The sequence below is a fragment of the Mustela lutreola genome, chromosome 10, assembly GCF_030435805.1.
Source record: "Mustela lutreola isolate mMusLut2 chromosome 10, mMusLut2.pri, whole genome shotgun sequence".
NCBI classification, from domain to species: Eukaryota; Metazoa; Chordata; class Mammalia; order Carnivora; family Mustelidae; genus Mustela; species Mustela lutreola.
In genome coordinates this window covers 86,349,899-86,358,581 of record NC_081299.1, presented here as the reverse complement: position 1 = coordinate 86,358,581, position 8,683 = coordinate 86,349,899, and the positions used below count along the sequence as shown (strand labels likewise).

At 41.0% G+C, this 8,683-nt stretch overlaps 1 long non-coding RNA gene across 1 annotated transcript in view; it reads left to right on the top strand.

The window, feature by feature from the left end:
• Positions 1-4,299: 4,299 nt before the first annotated feature.
• LOC131809946 (uncharacterized) overlaps positions 4,300-8,683 on the top strand; it is a 29,898-nt gene continuing 25,514 nt past the window's right edge. The window contains exons 1-2 of the long non-coding RNA XR_009345344.1: positions 4,300-4,386; positions 4,494-4,707. This is a non-coding gene — a long non-coding RNA (uncharacterized LOC131809946). The remainder of the gene's footprint in view (positions 4,387-4,493; positions 4,708-8,683) is intronic.

Sequence of the window (8,683 nt, the reverse complement as noted above, 5' to 3'; positions counted from 1 at the left end):
AAAATAAAAAAGAGAAGTTCTCGGAAGTAAATTTGAAACAAAACCTCTAGTTACCATGAATACCTTCATGATATTGAATTAAAGAAAATTTGCACTGAAAAGACACTGATCATCTTTGTAAAAATTTCTATAAATATGGAATATTTTTTCATCATTCATTAATTAATTCATTCATATACTCAATGAATATTTATTGAGCCTATATTTTGCCAGGTCTTACTTGTCATAAGCCGTTGGCAGAAGATGGCAAAGGAACCACATTAATGATCTCCTTTTTAGGAAACAGTTATTCTTCAGTCAACATGACCCAAATTATCTGTCCCAGGCTCCCAGTGCCTCCAGACTCTGACTTCTTGGATATTCTTGTTCTGGCAATATGATATGATAGGCTGAGGAGAACAATGGCCAAGAATCAAAATAGCCTAACTAGTTTCCATCATGATAAGTCCTGAAGAGGAATCTTTGTGATTGCTCCTGCTTTCCAGAAATACTGATACTCAACATGCATTGAAAATCAAGGAAAGAAAACTACCTTATATTTTTCACCCTGGGAAATGTCTGACTTGAATACATGATCCTGCAAGAGGACACCCCATTGGACAGGAAGTATGCTCCTTCTTGTCACAATATCAAGAAAGTCACATAAAAATCTGGATGTCCAGCTTCTCTTAAAAAAGTAGAAGGTCTGGCAACCCTCCACCCATGTTCTCACCTGTCAAGAAATGGCCAGAACTAGGGAATAGTTGTCCTTTGTAGACAAAGTATTCACTAGTCTCTGCTTTCCTACTTCCTTTTCTTTTTCTTTCTTTCTTTTTTTTTTTTAAACTGGATGACCATTTATCCATTCATTCATGTTGATTATCCACTCTAGAGGAGTCATTGTGTTAAACATTAGGGATTATTAAAAATTGTAATTGTACAATTTTTTCCAGGCTTTTTGGGAATGGGATGAAGCAGAAAACAGATCTGGCTGACCCTGGTCAGGAAAACTAAACTGGTTCTAAATTCAGCCTTCTTTAACAGAATGATAAGCATTTCAGAGGGAAAGATTAGGCCCTATCTGGTTGAGCACTGATCGTTAAGTTGGGATAGGAATACGAAGAGGAAGACAGAATGTTATGGTTCCTGTGAAATCCTCCCATTTGGAATAGGCTTCCCAGACAAGTGGATATACAGATCCAGTTTCCAAAGAGAAAGGACCAGCAAGTAAAAACATTAGGGTTCTAAACAAGTAAGAGTTGGTTTTGGTCATGGTGGTGGCAGCAGTGATGGGCAATACACTTACAGGTGGGGCTGAACCCAGAGCTGGTTGCTCCACTGGTAAAGAGTAAGCCCAGAAACTGAGCAGAGCTGACTCTGCAAACTGGAGGCTCTTGGTTCTTACATCTGAGCAAGGTAAGAGAAGGCATAACCGATTTAATAGACTTGTATAATTATGAACTATGAAATATTACAGAGAAGAGAGCTCCCCCTAACCTCCTGGAGTCAAGAGGTTTTTCAGAGGTGATATTTTAACCATTTTAATCTTCAAGGATCAGGTCAGAGTTTCACAGATTGAGATGAAGATCAAGGAAGAGTTATCCAACAAACACGCAATTCACCTCCAACTGAGGGCAATATGCTGGGTATAGAAAGAGGCATTAAGGGACGCCTGGGTGCTCAGTTGGTTAAGCAGCTGCCTTCGGCTCAGGTCATGATCCCAGCGTCCTGGGATCGAGTCCCACATCGGGCTCCTTGCTCAGCAAGGAGCCTGCTTCTCCCTCTGCCTCTGCCTGCCATTCTGTTTGCCTGTGCTCGCTCTCTCCCCCTCTCTCTCTCTGATAAATAAATAAAATCTTAAAAAAAAAAAAAAGAAAGAGGCATTAAAAAAAAAAGGAGAATGCATAAATCAGTACTGACTTTCAAGTAACATAGTCTTGTGGGGAGAAAAATATACAGCAATACTTAGAATAAATTAAAATTCGTGTAACATAAGTATTAATATACTTATGTATAAAAGTATATTAACATAACATATAAAATAACATAAATATTAATATAAAATAGAAAGACAACACAAAAGCAAGAGGAAAGAATTCTTCTAGTAGGAATAGGGAGAGGATTACCCAGGAGGTTTAAGTTGGGTCCTGACAGATGTGGAGGAGTTCACCAGGCAGACCGTGCAGGCATTCCAAGCTAAAGATACAACGTGTGATGGAGCATTGGACCTTGAAAGCACATTTCAGAGAGTTGTCAACCATGCATTATTGCCAAAGAACAAGGTAAGAAGAATGAAGCAGTGAAGATAAGGTTGCAGAAGGATGAGGGCTGGAGAGCACTGGCAGGTTGGAAAAATGCTAAGCAGTCTGCTGTGCCTGGAGTGGAAGGTGCGCAGCCAAGAATGGCTGTTGCTGACGTTACAAAGATAGTAGAGAATGGATTGTGAAGGCTGACATGTGTTATGGAGCTGTGGTTTTTAAACTTTTTAAGAAGTATAGTCCCCTTTAAGTATAGCTTATTTGAGGACCCACTCCCAGAAACGATGGAGGATCACAAATATCCTGAAGTCTGCAGATTGCTTTCCCAGGGGTTCTCAGGTCTCAATGAAGAATCCTTGCTTTGAAGAGGTGTTTCCAAACCTTTTAGGTAAAGGTGCAAATGAAAACCGGTAATATTTGAATATACTGGGGCCACCACAGAAGAAAGTGCTTGGGGTTTGAGGCAATGAATTGGAGATATAGCTATGCCCTTCCACCCAGGCATCCTGAAGGCTAGAGTTATCTTGTCCCACCAGTAACTCGTGTGGTGAGCAATGAACCACTCACTGTGGGTTTCCGAGTAGAAGAATAAAATTATCAGTTCTGTATTTTAAAAGATAACTCTAGGGGCCCCTGGGTGCCTCAGTCGGTTGGGCATCCAACTCTTGATTTTGGCTCAGGTCATGATCTCAAGGTCCTGGGATCAGCCCCATGTTGGGCTCTACACCTCCACACGCCGCAGGGATCTGCTTGAGGATCTCTCTCCCTTTCTCTCTGCCCCTACCCCTAGCTGAGCACACACACTCTCTCTTTCTCTCTTAAATAAATAAGTCTTTAAAAAATAAAAATAGGGTGCCCAGGTGGTTCAGTCAGTTAACGCTCCGCCTTCAGCTCAGGTCATGATCCCAGGATGCTGGGATCAAGTCCCACCTTGGTCTCCCTGCTCCACGAGGAGTCTGCTTCTCGCTCTGTCCGTCCTTCCACTTCTTTTCTCAATCTCTCAATCTCTTTCTCTCTCTCTCTCAAATAATAAATAAATAAACTCTTTTACATAAACATAAATAAATAAAAGTAAAACAATAAAAAGATGACTCTAGCAGCAAGGTAGAGAGCAGAGGCATTCTGATCAGTTACGGGTTTTCCTGAAAGAGCACAGGGAAGAGGCTGTAGAAGCCCGTCACGTACCATTGGTGGAGAGGAGTCTAGAGAATTTAAAAGACAAAACCAAAAGGCCCAGTGCCAGTGATGGCTTCAGAATTTCCACACAGAAGGAACATATGGGTATCCGTTGGGTTAGAGAAAAGGAATAAGGGACTTACAGGACCACAAAACACGCTTATATGGATTGCTTACTGCACAGGTGAAGTCTTACTGGTGCGTGCAAAATAATTTACCTGAAGCTCATGTTGTTTTAAGAAAATCAGAGGTAAGCATGATAAAAATCAGTTAAGTCCTCTATTAACATAGATGCATCAGAAGCTTGTAGCTTTGTGAAGGACAACTTGATGAACAATAATATTGTTTAAAATGTTGCAAACTTAATAAAGAGTCTGATAGATTTCCATTTTAGATATTTTATGTCTTATAAATCCTTCTTAATACTGGCTGATAAATATAAGGTTTTTTTTTCCTCCCTACATCATCATATTTTAGCTTTATCTGATCAAAAGGGTGGGGTTCATCATCCACAATAACCACTAAGCCACCCAAGAAGAAGCAACATGGCATGTAGAAATCATTCAGGCATGTAGTAGTGAGTATAAATCGAGTAAATTATATTCCGTGCTCTTGTACTTGATACTGTGGATTTTAATAATCTAGTTTAAAATATGGTTAAAAATGTGTCCACCAAGTTCTGCTCCTGCATTATTATTTTTACTTGTTACTATGAGGGTAGCATAGGTGCGATTTTTTTTTTTTCTAAATAAAACTATTGAGGGGATTTCCTACTTCTTTTCTCCTTTACTCTTCTTCTTCTTTTTTTTTTTTTTAATTTGTTTATAGAGAGAGAAAGAAAGAGGGCACAAGCAGGGGGAACATGAGAAGTAGACTCCCCCCTGAGCAGGAAGCCCCATGCCGGACTGGATCCTAAGATCCTGAGATCATGACCTGAGCAGAAGACAGAGGCTTAACTGACTGAGCCACACAGGTGACCCTCTGCTTTACTCTTTAACACAAAGTTTAGAGATTTTTTTTTCCCCCACAAGTGATTACTCGGGTACTTTGAATTTTTAAACCGATTTTCTTTTTCTACAGAAATCAAAATATTGCCAGATTTCCTTGAACTCTGACAGTTGAGAGCTCAGGGGGACCCTCAGAGGAACGGAGTGCAGCTTAGGAAGGGAAGGAATGACCACACTGCTCCACAAGCCTGCGCTCTGCAGTTATCTCCTGGAGGCAGCTGGGGGACGTTTGGGGCACAATTCTTTTGAAGACTACAAAACACATGCTGAAGTCAGATGCATGGAAGGTAAGGCTGTCCACGTCAACCAAAAGAATGAGTATGAGCTACTCTATATCTCACCAGGAGTGAAAAAAGCAAGGCAGGAAAACAGAGTGGTGTCAGAGAGATTCCCACCCGCCTTTTACGCTGGAAGGAAACCCAACCCTCAGAGACCCAGAGAAAGAAGAAAGTGGCGCTGGATGGATTCTCCTGCACAGAGTGCCCACACATATATTCACAGAGCGAATTTGCATAGGTATACAGTGCCCTGCGTGCAGCACTTCCGCCTCTTATAAAAGCTATGATGAGGCTGTGCTTCTCCGCCAAACTAATTGTGGCTGCTCTACAGGGGACCGAAGAGAGAGGGGTCCCCAAACAGAAGGAAGCATGACACTGCTTCCCTAAGAAGGCAAATGACAGAACAACTATGATAATATTGCCCACAATCGTATGTTATCAAAAAGGGAGGGGGCTCTTGAAAATCTATAGTCTTTAAAATCTAATACGCAGGGTGCCTGGATGGCTCAGTCCTTTGCCTCAGGTCATGATCCCAGGGTCCTGGGATGGAGCCCCCAATAGGACTCCCTGCTCTTGGGGAAGCCTGCTTCTCCCTCTCCCACCCACCCCCGGCTTGTGTTCTCGCTCTCGCTGTCTCTCTCTTTGTCAAATAAACAGATAGATGGATAGATAGGTAGATAAATAATTTCTAATATTGATCTAATTATCACTTCCAGCCCCTGGATTTTCCAAATTTGCCAATTTTATGCCATGGTTTAAAACAAATTTTTATTAAGGTATCTGAGCTCAGTCCAAAAATGATTTTATCTAGGCTTTAGGATAAGATTAACTTCTGTCAGAATTGTTGGTGTTGGTGATATAGTAAATCTATACAGATTTTCTTGGTAGCAGTGAGATATATTCATAACCAGGGAGTTTATAACTAGTAATAGTAAAAGCTGTCAATGTATCACAACCAAATTGTGATTTCACTGCAGTGGGAACTCAAGCTCAGTTTTCCTCCTATTTTCTGGTCCTATTTGCAGCATGACCTGTGAAGATCAGCCATCACAGCCAGTAATACCATTAAAGATCTGATTTTTGTTGTTAAGGAGAAGTAAGAGGGGGGCCTGGGCGGCTCAGTCTATTAAGTGTCTGACTCTTGACTTCAGCTCAGGTCGTGATCTCAGGGTTATGGGATCAGGCTCTGTGCTCAGCAGAGAGTCTACTTAGGATTCTCTCTCTCCTTCTTCCCCTGCCCCTCCCTCTCTCTCTCTCAAATAATAAATAAATAAATAAATCTTTAAAAGGAGAAATAAGATTTAATTTCCTTAAGTGGTAAGTGCACATGTCTAAAATCTTCATATGGGAGATTTATGTACTAAAGTATTTAAAGCAATATTGTAATTATTTTATTATAAAAATAGAGACCTAGAAATATAGTATGTGATATGTACAATTTGAGTTTTATCTTTTTCCTGACTAACCAAGAATTTTCTATTACATATTTCACCAAGAAAGTCAGGATATTTCACTTTTTTTTTTTTTTTTAAGATTTTATTTATTTGACAGACAGAGATCACAAGTAGTCAGAGAGGCAGGCAGAGAGAGGGGGAAGCAGGCTCCCTGCTGAGCAGAGAGCCCGATGTGGGGCTCGATCCCAGGACCCTGAGATCATGACCTGAGCCAAAGGCAGAGGCTTTAACCCACTGAGCCACCCAGGCGCCCCAGGATATTTCACTTTTTAAAAGATTTTTAAACTACTATTATTATTAAGTAATCTCTACACCCAACATGGGGCTCAAACTTATGACCCTGAGATCAAGAGTCATGTACTCTACCAACTGAGCCAGCCAGGTGCCCCAGGATATTTTAATTTTATTTGAATATGACAAATATGATCCTGGGTTAACCTTGGTTAAGATTATCATGTGTTAAATAACTCCAGAGTATATAACTGTGGAGAGAATTTGGGGGAAAATGACCATGAGGAAGTCTGAAATATTAGTGCAGACTGGGATAACCCTGGTATTTAAGCTTTTTCTTTTTTCTTTTAAGGAGAGAGAGAGGGAGAGGGAGAGCACATGCAAGCCAAGTGGCTTATAGGGGAGGGAGAAACAGAAGAAGAGAGAAGAGAGGGAATCTCAAGCAGGCTTCCCATCCTGCGTGGAGCCCAACACAGGGCATGACCTCACCACCCTTAGATCATGTCCTGAGCCGAAATCAAGAGCTGATGTTTAACCAACTGAGCCAGAGCCACCCAGGCGCCCTTGATAGAAACTTGAAAAACTTGAATCCCATGTGTTTTTTACCACAACATTTGGGAAATAAATTGTTCTGATTGAGTGAATATTCTAGTTTATTGAAAATAAGAAAACTTTTTGTTTTGACTAGGTGGTGGGAAACTTAGCTAAAATATGTGAGTTTAAAGTCTTCCCTGAGGAGGAAGAATACAACAGCCATGAGTACATGACTGGATCTTACAGCGCTAAGGGTCTTACTTTTCCCCTTTATCATTCATTTGACAAATACTTGCTGAAAATCTGTTATATGCCAGCTACTCTGCTAAGCAAAAGCTCTGCTTGGTGGACATTATACATGCTATAAAAAGAGGCACAGACACAGAGTTCAGAGTGTAGAGATTCCAAGTTGTACCTTGGAAACTGCTCTTAAAAATTCCTATCAGCTTGGTTTTGGTAACACTGAGATTTTGCCTAGAAGTGTGCAACATCTTTTTGCTGCGTGCCCTTAAAATAAAATCTGCTTAAGTGAAATTTCTGGTGAATCACATTTTTACTGCAGGACAAGGTAATCCTATAATGCTTTTACTACAATGTTATGGGAACCAGAGCTTGTTTACTTGTGTATTACTGGCAGAAACGCACAGGGTGCCCAGTAGTCCTTTCTCACGGTCCACACGAAGAGGCCCTCTCCTGACAGAAAGGATAGGCAGCGGGACGTAGAAACAGTATGGCCCCAGAAGAAGTAAGACAAACCTGACCATTAGACTCTGGGGTAAGTCCTTCAAATAAGTGCCCTTATTTGGAAAATGGAATAATATTGTCTGACCTAATGTTATTCTGAAGATTTGAGAAGATAATTTATTCAACGAATATTCAGCAAGTGCTTTATCCTGAGAGCAGTGGAGAATCTTTATAAGGTCTTAAGCAGAAAAATCAAGATAATTAGATTTGAACTCTGGAAATCACTCGGGCTGCAGTATGGAGAATGAAGGTGAGGCAAGATTAGAGGGAGGGAAACCAATTAGGAATGTATTATTATTCAGAAATGCGTGTAGCCTTCATTGAAGTAGAGACAGTGAGGATGAAGAGAAGTTAATGGGTGTGAGCATCATTAAGAAATTAAAGGAAAAGCACAGGGAATATAGTCAAAGGTATTATAACAGCACTGTGTGGTGACAGATGGGAGCTACGCATAATATAGAGTTGTCTAATCACTATGTTGTCCACCTGAAACTAGTGTAACATCGTGGGTCAACTATACTCAAGAAAAAAAAATTTTAAGAAAGCAGTATCAAGAAGACATGCTACATGTGGATGGTAGGAGTGTAAGTACAAAGGCACATCTAAGGTGGATATCTTGGATATCTTGGATCTCTGAGTGGCTGGAGGTGACAGTAACTAGAAGAGGAGACATTAGGAACACAGCAGGTTGTGGGAAGAATGACAAACTCTGTCCTGGATAGGTAACGTCTTCTGTGGGGTGCCCAAGTAGTGATAGACATCATGAGGTTGGAAATATGGATCTGGAGATAATGCTGGAGAACGTGCTGAGTAGAAGTTCGGTCACCAGTGGCCTTTACTGAACAGACCTCCCAGATGGCTAAGCATATCCTGCTTCCCCCACTGGCCTGCAAAATTCCGCCTCTTACGGACTACGAGCTGCTCATCATAATGCAGCATAAGTCATTCATCCTGTGGAACTTTTCACTACTACTGGCACCACCTGAATGGCCTGTCTAGATTCTGTCTCAGTCTCTCAGCTT